Below are 15,368 nucleotides of genomic sequence, written 5' to 3' on the forward strand. Positions count from 1 at the left end.
CCTGCCCCCTTTGCACAAGGCGACAGAGATGCTGGGACTGGCCTCCTCTGCGCAGCCCAGAGCCGCGAGACCACCAGGCCCCGCCCCTGCTGTGCTCGCAGCCATCTTTGTGGTGGTCATCTTGTGGCGGCCATCTTGTGATGACCTTGTGCGGGAGGACCACCTAGGCTTTTATTAGTATAGATGCACTTCATCTTTCTGTGGTGTCATTTATGTCACTCAGCATGTAATGAAGCTGAGCGATAAAAATATTCAAGAAATATTTTCCCAGAGATGGTCCAAAGTCCAACCTTCACTTTAGAAGTTAAATGATGTTGCCTTTCTCTCTTTCTCTCTCTCTCTTTCTCTCTCTCTCTCTCTCTCTCTCTCTCTCTCTCTCTCTCTCCCCTCTTCTATTTCTGTTTTGTGACTATATTTTCCTTTCCTCAATAAATCCAAATGCCCAAAATACATTTTCTTTAGGGAGATGTAAATGCCGTAGGCATTAAAGAAAGTACTATCACTCTCTGTCACTATTTAGGCAGTAAAATTTATAAATTTATTGGAGGTGATCTCAATTGCATACACACAGCCAATTCAATTAACCTAACATTGAATTTAGCAGGGGAAATGGGCCTCCAATGAGCCCAGGAGAGAGAGATTAGAAAGAGCTTCAGAGAAGATTAGCTGGATTCACAGCCTCTGACAGCTAGCTCGCATACCTTCATATGCCTCCTCAAGAAAATGAAGGCATCACGAGAGTTTCATATTTGTTATTTTTTTACTTGTGGGCAAAATATCTAAATTGTTCTTATCCTTGATAGAGAAAGAGAGAGACAGAAATTTTATTACTACTGAATCTGTCGCTAAACTATTCACTAAAATAGTACATTAAATAGAGAATAGATAATGGGGCAAGATATTTCTGGGCCTAAAACTATCTATTATCACCCTACTATCTTCCATCAATTGAGGATGTTAGGACAATCTGTTATCCCAAATCCTCCATGTTAAAATTAACTCTTCTATGGCAAGCAAAGCACTAGGCAGAGATACTTTGCTTACATTGTTCTTATTCTTCCTGCTTCTTCCTATAGCGGTGAGGAGTATTCTGACCATAGAAACTTAGGATTTCAACACTATAACAAAAAGAGAAGCACCAATGGATGGCCATCTTTAATAAAAAAGCGAGTTGATAAGAATGCCCACGATGAAGTCCAGTTTGAGGCCAAGAGAGAAACAATTACAATAAATATATTGTCCGGTGGGAAGCCTTTGAGCACAGGTTCCTCAGGAGATCCCCAAAGCACTGCTTCAATGCAGAGAGAGACAGGCCTGCGGAGAAAGCCGCACGGGCAGCAGTAGATATCATCCCACTATGACGCGGTGTCCCCGGGATGGGAGGGGTGTCTCACCAATGATGATTTTGTCCAACACATTAGCCAGGGCAGCACCACAACCAGAGATTTCTGAGGAAAAGCCCAAATCATACCTTCACCTATGTTTCCTCACTGAACCAATATTTAGTCAGTGAGGGCCACGGAAGCATTTTTAGGTGATTTTTTTTTCATTGTAGCAAAATATGTGTAACATAAAATTTGCTGTTCTAACTGTTTTAAGTGTACATTTTCAAAGTGCATTCACACTGCCATGGAACCATGACCACTATCAATTTCCAGAATTTTTTATCAACCCAAACAGAAACTCTACCCATTAAATGACTCCCCATTTCCCCAGCCCCCAACTCCTGTGACCTTTATTCTACTCTGTTTCTGTGATTTTACCTACTCTAGGCACCTCCCATATGTAGACTCATATAATCTCTGTCCTTTTGTGTTTGGCTTGTTTCACTTACCTGTCTCCGAGTTCATCCATGTTGCGGCATGCATCAAAATGTCATTGCTTTTTAAGGCTTTAGCAACATCCCATTGTGGATAGATGTACTACATTTCTTTTATCTACTTTATCTGTCCATGGACATTTGGATTGTTTCTACCTTCTGCCTTTTGGCTATTATGAATAGTGCTATGAACATTGATGTAATTTCGGAACCATTTCAACAAAAGATTACTATACTCGATTTCTATTTTAGAAAATTCACCCCTATATCCAACAAGGTCCAGTCAGGAGACAGAAATCACGGCAGGTTTTTTTTGTTTTTGTTTTTTCCAATTTTATTTTATTTTATTTATTTTTATTGATTTCAGAGAGGAAGGGGGAGAGAGAGATATATATATCAATGGTGAGAGAGAATCATTGATCAGCTGCCTCCTGCATGCCCCACACGGGGGGTCCAGCCTGAAACCTGGGCCTGTGCCCTGACTGGGAATCGAACCATGACCCCCTGGTTCACAGGTCAATGCTCAACCACTGAGCCATGTGGGCTGGGCTTATTTTTTTTATTATTATTAAACATGTTTTTATTGTTTTAGAGAGAGGAAGGGAGAGGGAAAGAGATAAAAACATCCAGGATGAGAGAGAATCATCAATCAGCTGCCTCCCACATGCCCCCTACTGGGGATTGAGCAGCCCAGGCATGTGCCCTGACCGGGAATTGAACCATGACCTCCTTTGGGGGTGACTGGCACAGGTTGATGGCTCTCCATTGGGAATAGTCTCCAATGGCTATGACTTTGTTACGTAACTCCATCCTCTGACCGTAGGTGATCGCCTAACAAACTGAATTCAGATTCTCTTTCTGGTCTTAGAAATTTGGAAAAAGAAAATACACCTAAAGTCTGGGAATCATTAGGGCTGAGTCAAGTAAATGGCTCCTGGTCATGGGTCGATGCTCAACCACTGAACCTCACTGGCCAGGCCTACACCAGTTATTTTAACAGAGAGTTTAATGTAAAGAATTATTAGCCAGATCAATGAAAAGGCAAAAAGAATAATACATAATCCCTGGGGTGGGCCCTGCAGAAAGCAGCTCCTATCCCTGGGATTGGGAATACAGAGAGAAGAGGTTGGGTGGCTAAGATGTAGAAGCCTGGAGCAGGGGCCCCTTAAGCTGGAACTCAGAGCCTTGAGGAGAGAGTGCTGCTTGGCTGATGCTCGCGTCTCCCAGCTCAGAGGGGAGGGTACACGGGTCTTAAACCCCAAACTCTGAGAAGGGGAGGGGTGCTGCTGACTAGTGCTGAGCATTGAAGGGGAGGTTGTGGTGTTGGGACTCCCAAACACTGAGAAGGGGTGCATCTCAGCTGGTGTTGGGTCTCTGAGCTCAGAAAAGAGGACCCATGTGGCTGGGGTGCCGCACTCTGAGGGGGACATTGCCTGGCTGGTGCTGGAACCTCTGAGTGAGTGTGATGAGACCAGCTCTGTGAGTGTTGGAAAGACTGCAAACTGGATTCAAGGGCTGTTATTGGAATAAACTGGCAATTAATTCTGGGTAAGTCACACGAACAAAAACAGGAAGCTGCCAGGAAGGAGCAAATCCCTTCTCCCGCCTCCCACCATGCAGGCTTCTCCTAGTGCCCCGTTGCCAAAGCCTGACAGGATCCACCTGTGGTTTGCAGAGTCCCAGCCCCAGTGTTACCAAACAGAGTATAGAAGGGTGGGTCTGAAGCTGAGGCAATAGCTTGATGCTAGACTAGTCCTACAGCAATGGGAGAAAAATGGGAGGCAGCCAGCCTAGAATCAAAAATATAGTGCATATGGGACATATTCCCAGTGATAGACAACCCTTGGGGGTGACTAGCCCAGGTTGATGGCTCTCCATTGGGAATAGTCTCCAATGGCCATGGCTTTGTTATGTAACTCCATCCACTGACCGTAGCTGATTTATCCAAGGTGATCGCCTAACAAACTGAATTCAGATTCTCTTTCTGGTCTTTGGAATTTGGAGAAAGAAAATGCACCTCAAGTCTGGGAATCATTAGGGCTGAGTCAAGTAAATGGCTCTGCAGACACCAGCTGCTGAGTTCGCTGGCGCTCACTGGTCCTTCCCTTCCCACATTCTTGTTGTTGTTGTTAATCTTCACCCAAGGATGTTTTTCCATTGAGTTTTAGAGAGAGTGGAAGGAAGGGGGAGAGACAGAGACATCGGTGTGAGAGAGACACATCAATTGGTTGCCTCCCACACGAGCCCTGACCAGGGCCTGTAATCAAGCCTGCAACTGAGGTTTGTGCCCTTGACCAGAATCAAACCCAGGACTCTTCAGTCTGCAGGCCGACACTGATGCTCTAGCCACTGAGCCAAACTGACTAGGGCCCTTCCGACATTCTAGACTGTTCAATTCCAGCCTTGATCCCAAGGAATAACACAGGAACCTTCCAATCAATTTTCCCTTTTCCTTAAGCCAGCCAGAGACACTTTCTGTTGCTTCATGTTTTCTCTAACGTCCCAGAGCTTATATTCCAGGGGAGTTTAAGAAACTTAAAAAAGCATCAACACTTTGGGCTGCCAGTGTTCCAAGAGAGGGACGTAGCGTGAGTGGACTGCGAGAACACAGAGCAAGGACACCTAAGCTCATGGGTTGGGGCCAAAAGTGAAGAAGTAGGAATGGAGTGTGGGTGGGGTCAAATATTTCAGACACAGTGATCCGTTTGAAGGCCCAGATGCAAAAGACAGCCTGGCATGTTTGAGTAAATGAAAACAATTCAGAATAGCTGACAGAGGGAAGTGGGAGGGTGGGGAGATATGTTAATAGCAGCTCATTTATTCAGGGCCTATTATGTACCAGTCATAGGTGATAACTGATTTGGTCCTCACAATAATCCAAAGAGGAGGCAATAGCATTGGGAGACATCCCTCCCTGGGGAAATCGAGATTCTGTCCTCTCCAGAGCAGAGATGGGATTGTTGATTATACTTACCTGTTATAATAAAGACTAGAGGCCCAGTGCATGAAATTTATGCACAGGGGGTGGGGGTGGGGGGGGGAGCCCTCAGCCCAGCCTGTGCCCTCTCACAGTCCAGGACCCCGGGGATTGGGCCTAAGCTGGAACTCAGACATCCCTCTCACAGTCCAGGGTTCTTGCAGTCCAGGACTCCTTGCTCCTTATGCCCGCCTGCCGTGGAGGCGGGAGAGGCTCATGCTACCTCCACTGTGCTCGCCAGCCTTGAGCCCAGCTTTGGGCTGAGCAGAAGCTGGACTCGCTGCTTCTTAGCACTGGCCCCGCCCACTGGGGGGGGGTGGTGAACTGGGGCCAGGCAGGCTCGGGGAGGGGCTGTGGGAGGTTGAGGCACCGTGGTTGCACCCCGTCCTCCAACCTCTACGGAAGGCGCCGCAGTGCTGGGACTGGGACCCCAGGACCACCATGGCTGGCCTGGCAGAGCAGGCTCGCTGGCCCCGCCCCCCGCCCACTGGTCATTCCGGCAGGTTGCAGACACCAGCTGCTGAGTTCGCTGGCGCTCACTGGTCCTTCCCTTCCCACATTCTTGTTGTTGTTGTTAATCTTCACCCAAGGATGTTTTTCCATTGAGTTTTAGAGAGAGTGGAAGGAGAGGTGTGGCATGAGGGAACGGTGGCAGCAGTGAGGTGAGGAGCAAGGGTGAGAGAGGGAGGAGAAAGACCCGAGGGCTCTGTGATCATCCCGGGGAGAAATGATAGAGGCCAGAGCTGGGGCACTGATGAGGAGAGGAGGTTACCGATGTGAAGGCAGGATTTACAGCAGCTGGCGGCTGGCTGGCGGCTGGCGCTGACTGTTTGCACCTGGGTGGCGTGCTGAATGGCCCCTGGAGGCAGGTGGCTCAGGTCATCCTGGGAGACAGAAGCTAAATAGCAAAGCACAGACATCAAAGGGCAGCGTTAGGCCCACAAGAGAGTGGAAACAGCCTCTGTCTAAAGCTGTGAAGACATAAGGAAGATTCCATCATGTCCTTTAGTCGGGGCGATGGAGAGGCCTGTGTATAACTGGAGACTAAAACAGCAAACTGGAAAGAAGAGGAAATAATTCATTTACCTAAAAATGACAAAAAAGAGGATTGCTGTGTCTGAAGAGCTCGCCTTCCCTGATGAGTGAACCACCTTTCATTTTCCTGGGGTCCCGAAAGCTATGAGGAGGGGCCCGCAGTAGAACTTCCAGAAAGAACCTGAATTGGAGATTTTAACCTGTCATTTGTGGTTATTCCAGAGGATGCATATCTCTAAAAAGCCTGTCCTGGGACGCCTCTCTCCTACCAAAGTGTTGGTTGCACCCCGTCCTCCAACCTCTACGGAAGGCGCCGCAGTGCTGGGACTGGGACCCCAGGACCACCATGGCTGGCCTGGCAGAGCAGGCTCGCTGGCCCCGCCCCCCGCCCACTGGTCATTCCGGCAGGTCGTTCAGCTGTCCAGTCTGTTAGCATATTACTCTTTTATTATTATAGATAATGGTTTCTACTAGGGCAACGTTCAGGCAGTTTGCTCCCAGCCCATTTATAAAGAATTGGGAGTCTGTATCTATCCTTAAAGTTATAAAAAGCCATTCCAGGCATTTCAGCGGCAGCAGTGAGGGTGAGGAGCAGGGGTGAGAGAGGGAGGAGAAAGACCCGAGGGCTCTGTGATCATCCCGGGGAGAAATGATAGAGGCCAGAGCTGGGGCACTGATGAGGAGAGGAGGTTACCGATGTGAAGGCAGGATTTACAGCGGCTGGCGGCTGGCTGGCGGCTGGCGCTGACTGTTTGCACCTGGGTGGCGTGCTGAATGGCCCCTGGAGGCAGGTGGCTCAGGTCATCCTGGGAGACAGAAGGTAAATAGCAAAGCACAGACATCAAAGGGCAGCGTTAGGCCCACAAGAGAGTGGAAACAGCCTCTGTCTAAAGCTGTGAAGACATAAGGAAGATTCCATCATGTCCTTTAGTCGGGGCGATGGAGAGGCCTGTGTATAACTGGAGACTAAAACAGCAAACTGGAAAGAAGAGGAAATAATTCATTTACCTAAAAATGACAAAAAAGAGGATTGCTGTGTCTGAAGAGCTCGCCTTCCCTGATGAGTGAACCACCTTTCATTTTCCTGGGGTCCCGAAAGCTATGAGGAGGGGCCCGCAGTAGAACTTCCAGAAAGAACCTGAATTGGAGATTTTAACCTGTCATTTGTGGTTATTCCAGAGGATGCATATCTCTAAAAAGCCTGTCCTGGGACGCCTCTCTCCTACCAAAGTGTGTTTCTTAGAAATTCAGAGAAGGCCTTGAAGATGTAAGAGTCAGATTCTTAGTTAGCAGGACAGAGAGCTGCCTCTGCTCCTAACCCCCGACCATGGGTGAATGAACAGGCAACAGCCTCCTGCAGGCCTCCGGGCCATCGCCGCCCTTCCCAGAACCAAGTGGCAAACCCCAGCAGCAGACACCTGGGGGAAGGAGAAGGGGACTGCGACCTGGGCAGAGGGAGGGGAGGGGAGGGTCTATGCGGCTGGGAAGAGCGCTGGCTCTGAGGGCTGGGGGAACTGGGTTGGAGATCTGCTTCCGCCACCTGCTAGCCTGCCAACAGCCTTACTACCCGCTGAGCTTCAGTGGAACTGCTCTCTGTCTGGCCGAGATAGACCTCGGGCTTCCTCGCTGGCAAAGGGTCTGATCCCTTTCTCCCTCAGGCCCTCCCAAGCTCAGTGACACAGGTGCTACTCTCTCGCAGGTGGGAAGCAATTTGGTTTTATTATATCCACCATTTTACAGATAGCATTTTATGTAACAAATTCTACAAAAAAGGTTTTTACCTCCCAGTGGGTAGGAGGCCCTTGGGATTGGAATCCCAGGGGATCTACCCTCTGCTCTCAGATCAATAAATGAGAAAATCCACTGGTCTGGCTTGTGTAAAGGAAGGCGATCAAGGAAGGGCTCTAACCACGGGAGATGCTGCAAGGGTTACATTCTGGAAACTGCGTGCTGAGTGATAAATATAGTCCCATGTTTCTCCCCAGGCCCCATCCAAGAAGAAGCAGCAGAAAAGGCACAACCCAGACACACAACTTCAGGATCCCGCAGGCAGGCATATTTACTTAGCAAATTATAAGTAGATGAGTTCTGTTTACCTGCATTTATAAAATCCATCTCGGCCCAGATTCAAAACTCATTAGGAATTCTCGGTGTGCTCTACGTGACAGGCTGTGACGCCCGGGTGCCAAAACAAAGGCCAGATTTAATGACCATAAACAATCAACTAAATTTACTGTTTGACGTCATACACAGGCCGTGTTCCAACAAAGGCAGAGCTGGCCAACTTAGGTTTTGTCTTGTTTTTCACTTGTGCAGTCATTATATAGACAGACCCGCTCCTGGGGTTTCTACCCAACAGGCAAAAACACTCAGGGTTTAGCGTTCAGCGTCTCACTATGTTTTTCATTGACTGTAATCTCAGTGGTCTTTTTCCTTCTGGACCAGTTGCTGATTAGGGTTCTCGGTTGCAAAGCACGGAGTCCACCATAGCTAGCTTGAGCAGCAGAACGATTCCTTACAGGGTATTAGGTAATATTCCAGAGTTCCTAAAGGGACAAGGAGTGGGAACTGTGGACTGATTGCAGGCACAGGCACAGTCCCGCGTGCAGGACCCCACTGTTAGCATCGCTGCCACTAATGCCTCAAAAAGTTGCTGCCTCTTCATCCCACGCAGCCACCCCTGACTGGGAGCAGTTTCAGTCCTCTGCTTTAAATGGAAGGCGTGTAGGAGTGGGTTCAGGGGCAGAAGCTGGGTTGCGTGCTGCCATCCTGGTATGAGAAAGGCTGAGAAACAGAATTCTAATTCCTACATTAGGGAGGCAGGACTCAAGGGGGAATTACCCAAATACAGAATGACTATGCAAAAGGCAGTGGCCAGATAAAACCCACCACACTATAAAATATGCTTTCTGCTTTACCTTTCTTGGAAAATATATAGCCCATAAGAATATCAAAGTTCATAAAAATAAATATGGTATCTGCTGGTTTTCAATTGATATATGACTTCAGCATGGACTCTAAATTCAACTCAATGCATATATCATCAAGAATCATTTTCCTAATAGCCTGCCCAAAAGGGACCAGATACCAGAGTGTATGTAGTTTGTACAGTGCCATTAAATGAGCAGCTTAAAAATGAAAAAAGTTATTTAGTTCCATCCTTTAGCTGGAGTAATTGTTCACCTGGCTGTACCCCATGAGACTTTCTTCATTCCATATAAAACAAGAAGCTTTTGCTTTGCCTAGAAGTGCACTTATATGTCCTTTTTTTCCCCCATGAAAAAGCATGTTTTTCAAAATTGAGCTCAGAAATCAGGCCAATCTGTAAATTAAGAAAAGCGTCCTTGTATACATTTAAATCCATCAGGTTTCTGGAATAAATTGGCAGTGAATTAAATATAACTGAATCACATCCTAGCACCCCATTAAAGTGTCCATGAATTAAAAAATATAGCGCCTTCAACCCACAAGCCATCACTAAGCTAAATAGAAAAACACCAAAAGTATTTCCATGATCATCAGGAATGAGAAAGTAACCTCTATTATCAAACTGTTACTTAACTTTGTTCTGGAGGTTGAGTTCTAATGGAATTAGGTAAAAGTATAGATGATAAAAAGATGGATGGCTAGATAGATAGATAGATATTTAGATAGATAGATAGATAGATAGATAGATAGATAAGAATACAGAGAGATATAAAAATTAAAAGGAATCAGCATTATCTGATGATGAGATTATATTTAGAAAAAAAACTAAGAGAAGAATCAACTTGCAAATAATTTACTAACATTACCAGGTACGAGAGTAATAAATCAATAGTTTTAACATACACAAGAAAACTAATTAGGAGATATCGTAAAAAGGTCATAATTTACAATAATAACAAAGATAATGGGAACAAAAATAGATAAAGGGAATAAATTAAGAGGTTATGTATGAAATCTTTAAGAAGGAAATTTTAAAACACTCCTGAGAAACACAAAGGAAGACTGAAGTGAAAATCATGTCATGCTCCTATCATCCACATACTTAAAGTGATTTCAAAAATACTACCACATTTTTTTTTAACTAGAAAGACACTTCTAAGAAAAATTCACAAGCCAGAATATCCTGTGAAATTTCTAAAATGAAAAATAATGGCCCAGGAGGAAGAGACATAAAGATAAAGGTGATATGATACTACATATTGATAAAAATTGAAATCAGAAACAATATAGTTGATAAATAAATATGACTTGGATTTCAATAACAAAATAGAGAAATACATAGTAAGTCCCTTCTTTTTGTTTACAAAAGAGAAAGTGCACAAAATTAAAAAGGATAATGACAATATAATAAGCATGAGTATTTTTCAATGTAAGTGCACACTTTGCACACTTGGGTGCTAAACATTCTATTTTTTATGTATTAAGACATTTATTCATCACACTGATCTAATCACATTACATGAATGCAAAGACCACCACTGTATGGTGTTGTTATGAAGTCTCTCACTTTGCTTTGAGAGAATGCTCCTGGTTACTTCTTTCCATGGTCCACATAGTGACTGAACTTGGACTTGACAAGCACAGCTGTGGCCAGTTCATGGGGTTAAGAGTCATCTGGCTCACATCCACACCAGGTTGTGACTTCTTGCACAAAATGACACCTGATTCCTAGTTCCTAGAAGAAAATTACATTTGGTAAACAAAAAAGTAATTCATTTGAATTCCCTATCTTGAAAACATTTACCTAATTATCTGAAAACAACATAAATTGTGACTTAATCTATGATGCAACTTATTTATTTACTAGAGGCCTGGTGCACGAAATTTGTGCACTTGGGGTCCCTCAGCCTGGCCTTCGCCCTCTCACAGTCCAGGAACCCTGGGGGGATGTCTGACTGATGGCTTAGTGGGCCTAAGCCGTCAGTCAGACATCCTTAGCATTGCCACGGAGGCGGGAGAGGCTCCCGCCGCTGCTGCTGTGCTCGCCAGCTGTGAGCCCAGCTTCTGGCTGAGCGGCGCTCCCCCTGTGGGAGCACACTGACTACCAGGGGGCAGCTCCTGCATTGAGTGTCTGCCCCCTGGTGGTCAGCATGCATCATAGTGACCAGTCATTCCACCATTTGGTCATTTGCATATTAGCCTTTTATTATGTAGGATACGCTGTAGATGAGGCCCCCTTAAACCATAAGAAATGCAAAAAATTCACTGTTAACTCATTCTCAAATTGCCCCCACTTAAAATCAAATTGCCCCCCCCCCCCGCCCACCCATGGGGTGTGTGCTGCATGTTGGGAACCACTGGGGTTGACACTTTTCCTCTCTGAGCTTCATTTCTGAATACATACACATATACCATGATAATTGTAATATCTCTTCTCCCTACCTCACTGGGTTGTCATGAGGATGTTCTGACCTAATAAACCTAGAAATGTTTCATCAAGTAAGTGATGTCTAAACGGGAAAGGATTGTTATTTTTAAGCCCACCGGTACCCTCGCAGGTAGCAGGTGCTGATTAGAGAGGAGGGCATGATTGTTTCCTGAGACTGTAGCTATGGAAGCTTTGCAGAGGGTTCCACAGGCCTCGGAGGGGTGGGCTCTACCCAGTAGCCTTGTAACGGTGGTTGTCCTTGGAGGTGCTGGGCGGGGGGCGTTAGGGGGGCAGCGAGGCTGAAGGGGGAGTAACTGTCAAACCTTCCCACTTGGCGCCATCTTTAAATTGTATGTGGCTGTTTGGCAGCTGTACCTGCTCAGGGTGGAGCTCCAATCTCCTGGAGTCGGGTAGGGGCCGGGCCAGGGCAGAGCCAGGTGGGCTAGGAGGGCAGGTTTAGCTGCGCCCCCAGTGAGGTTCAGTGCACTTCCGCTGGGGAGACAGCGCTGCTGCTGTGGGGGAAGGGTCTGACCCTGAGGGGCCGCTTAGGCCTGACTCCACCAGGGTCTGGAGTTGTAGGGAAGAGAGGCGTGCCTGGCCCCAGCGGAGGGGGCCTGGCAGCAGCGGGACGCGGGCCCTGGGTGCCTCAGGGGCGCTGATGGGTGGTCGCCAGCATGCTATTGTTGTGGGCGCCCCTGGTGGGGGTGACAGGGGAAGAGATTGGGAGTCGGAGGTGTGGGCTGCAGCTACCCCCAAGGCTGAGTCTTCTCCCCATCCAGTCAGCCTCCCTGTACCCCTGAGGGTGCCGGGGCTGGGGCAGGGTGTCCAGCTGTCCCCCTGGGGGTGTGGGGCTTGGGTAGGGTGTCCAGCTGTCTCCCCGGGGGTGTGGGGGGTGGGGTAGGGTGTTCATGCAGGGGGATTGGAAGAGCTCCCTGGGGCCACTTCCTCTTCCTTCTTTGCAGTCTGGGCTCCATCAGGCACTCTCCTCAGATCCCCGGGAACTTGGCTCCGGCCACCCACCTCCTGTTGCTCATGCATCAATATGCAAATTGGTTGTTACCTTAACAGTCAATTAGCATATTACCTCTTTATATGTATAGATTTATTGTTAATCCTCACTTGAGGATATTTTTTCCACTGCTTTTCAGAGAAAGTGAAAGGAAGGGTGGAGGGGAAGAGAGAGACACACATACATCGATGGTTGCCTAAGAAAAAGAGTTCAAAAACACATTCAAAGAATAATAATCTATAATCAATTAATATTTACCCCCAGAAAGGATGTGTTTCAAAATATATGAATATATCAACAATTGCAATAAAACAGTTGGTTCGATTAATTTATCTTAAGCATTGCAAATTTAGTCTTTAGAAAGACACCAACAATCATTCCTAATTTTTGAAAGTAGCAATAAAAATACTACCTTAGCATCATAAAAATATATAAACAGCCAAGATTTTAAATGACAGTGAAACACCAAAGGCATGGAATTTAAAGGCAGAAGTAAGATAAGGCTGCTCACTGTAATCATGTTTATTGTAACCTGTTCTGGAAGCTTTAGTCCACACAGAGAGAACAGAAAACGGAAATATGTACCATTATTAGCTATAAGGATATGACATCACATATGTACCTAAATTATAATAGATAATTAGTATATCTGAGAACATCAACAAAAAACTATCGAACTAATTAAAGAGTTCAGTAAAGCAGCTAAATTTTAAAAACTAGTTTCTTTTATAATAATAAAAACAAAATATTATATACATGGGAAAATACTGTATTCACAACAGCTATATATATAATACTAGAGATGTACCTTAACTATATATGTACAGATCCCATATGAAGAGAACTACAAAACATTTCACTATGAAGCAAATCAATTCCCTATGTAAGGAAGTTAAAAGATAAATACAAAACATAAAAAAATTAGGAGGAAAAGCTGAATATTTTCTTTTTAAACATAAACAAAGTAACCATAAGGGGAAAAAATAATACAGTTTACTTTAAAACATTTTTAAAACCTTTAATATGTCCCAAATACCATAAACAAAAAAGAAAAATATTTGTAATTCATAAGACAACTTGCTGACGTTTTCAGCATAAATTGCCCTTATAAATCAAGAGATAGCCCAAGAGAAAATTGCTAAAGGACAAGAAAAAAATCTACACGTACAAACTGTATAAAAAACAGGTCAACCTTACTAAAACATAAAGAATTGAAAATTAATACAGCAAACCAACGCCATTTTCCTCTGTTAAATTGGCAAAATATTTGTAAAGGAATAAAAGAGAGAGTCATACAGCTCTGATGAGTATGAACATTTTCAAAAACTTTGTTGAAAGAAATTCAGCAATTTGATTTGAACCTGGAACTAAAATTCATGCCCATTGACCAAATAATTTTAGTATCAATAGTGTTTGCTTAGGATGTGATTTTTAAAAAATAGACTCAACAATAATAAGCCAAACTGTACCATGAGAGAAGAAAAATGGAGGATAATGTAAGTCAGCTGCTGGAGCAAAGGTGGGTCACTCCCAGTGGCATTCAGGAACTCTCTTCCCCAGGAAGTATTCTAAGGGGAAGTGAATATCTGCTGAAGGCCCAGATGTGGCGGGAAGCTTGATGCCTTTTCCATTCTTACTCATTATCCTAGATCCACACTGTGATGCCATTTTAGTTTCTCAAATACATCAGGCTTTTTCCTTCCTCAAGATTCATCCCACCTTCAGACATGCGGCTCCCTAAATCCTTAGAAATTTACTAATCTACAGCTCTCAGACTAAACAAGATCTTTTGACTTCTAAGTTCTTTCAATGAGCCTGAATAATCAATTTGTGACCTTGATTGTGTACTGGAATCGTCTGGGTTGTTTTTTTTAAACTATTGATTCCTGGGTCCGCCCACCCTCTTGCCAGAGATTCTGATTTAATGTGCCTGGGCGTGTAGCCTTGGCATTTGAGAGCTTTGAAAGCCACTCAGGTGATTCTAATTTGCATGAAAGATTGAGAACCACTGGCACAGAGCTCATCTCTGTGTTTCCTTTGTAACACTTTGCAGCTATAATAGTAGTGACGTATGTGCTTGTTTATTTATTGGCTGTGTACCATCGAGGTAGGATCTATGTCTATTTTATTCATCTCCAAAAGAATTTGATGAATGAATGCATAATAGAAGGGAAAACATTTCCTATTCTGTATTAATAAATCACAATAGCCTGAACCCACGCTTCTTAAACTTAATGTTGGTATGAATCACCTGGGGCCTCGTTAAAATGTGGATTCAGTTTCAGCCTTGGGAGAGGCTGAGATTCTACACCTCTAACAAGGTCCCACATTTTGAGTAGCCAGGGCCCAATGCCATGTTAGCCTGAACTTCCCTGAAAATAAGAAGCACCTTATTTTCTAAAACCTTTAGTTAGAAAATTACTAGTTCCCAGTTCAGACCCGCTGAATCAAAATTTCCATGACAAAAGGATGGTAATCTGCATCCTATAAGTATCCTAACTGGTTACTATCTTCAGGGAGATTTGGTAAACCAAGGGGCTACTCAGACACTGTTGCTTATCATGTCTATATCCAAGAGCAATGAGGGAACTGCTAACTAAGCGCCTGTCAGACTGACTCTCCCACATCTAACTATAACCCTGGACAAAATAGAATGAATAACGACCTGAAGATTCTGGAGAATAACAAAAGCATGTACATACTAGAGGGGTGTTGAAACGGGAAAGAAGGGACTGGTAGAGGGTTACTTTTACTGGCATTTGGCCTCCGGTCAGTCATGCTGCAGTCTGCACTATGCAGGGCAGCTAACACTCCAAAAAACAAAACAAGAGTCTTAGAAGGCAGAGTTCAGGGCAACCACAGCCACTAAAATGTGAGGGGAGGGAAGGATAGAAAGTAGAGACCCACAGGGATGAACCACAAATGGTGCAAACTTCTGTCCAAATCTCTGGTTAAGCCCTGAATTGTGCATGGGCAGGGCAGTCTGCAAGCAAACCACCTAAGGAGCAAAGGACTGAAGAGGGGCTGCCAAGAGGCAGAGTTTACAGTCCAGTGGTTCTCAACCTGTGGGTCGCGACCCCTTTGGGGGTCAAACGACCCTTTCCCAGGGGTCGCCTAAATACATCCTGCATATCAGATATTTACATTATGATTCATCACAGTAGCAACATTA

At 45.0% G+C, this 15,368-nt stretch overlaps 1 long non-coding RNA gene across 1 annotated transcript in view; it reads right to left on the reverse strand.

Annotated features, from left to right (window-relative positions):
* Positions 1-10,308: 10,308 nt before the first annotated feature.
* Positions 10,309-15,368, reverse strand: part of LOC106724878 — a 27,428-nt gene continuing 22,368 nt past the window's right edge. The window contains exon 3 of the long non-coding RNA XR_001360715.1: positions 10,309-10,494. This is a non-coding gene — a long non-coding RNA (uncharacterized LOC106724878). The remainder of the gene's footprint in view (positions 10,495-15,368) is intronic.

This window comes from Myotis brandtii, unplaced genomic scaffold (genome assembly GCF_000412655.1).
Source record: "Myotis brandtii unplaced genomic scaffold, ASM41265v1 scaffold123, whole genome shotgun sequence".
NCBI classification, from domain to species: Eukaryota; Metazoa; Chordata; class Mammalia; order Chiroptera; family Vespertilionidae; genus Myotis; species Myotis brandtii.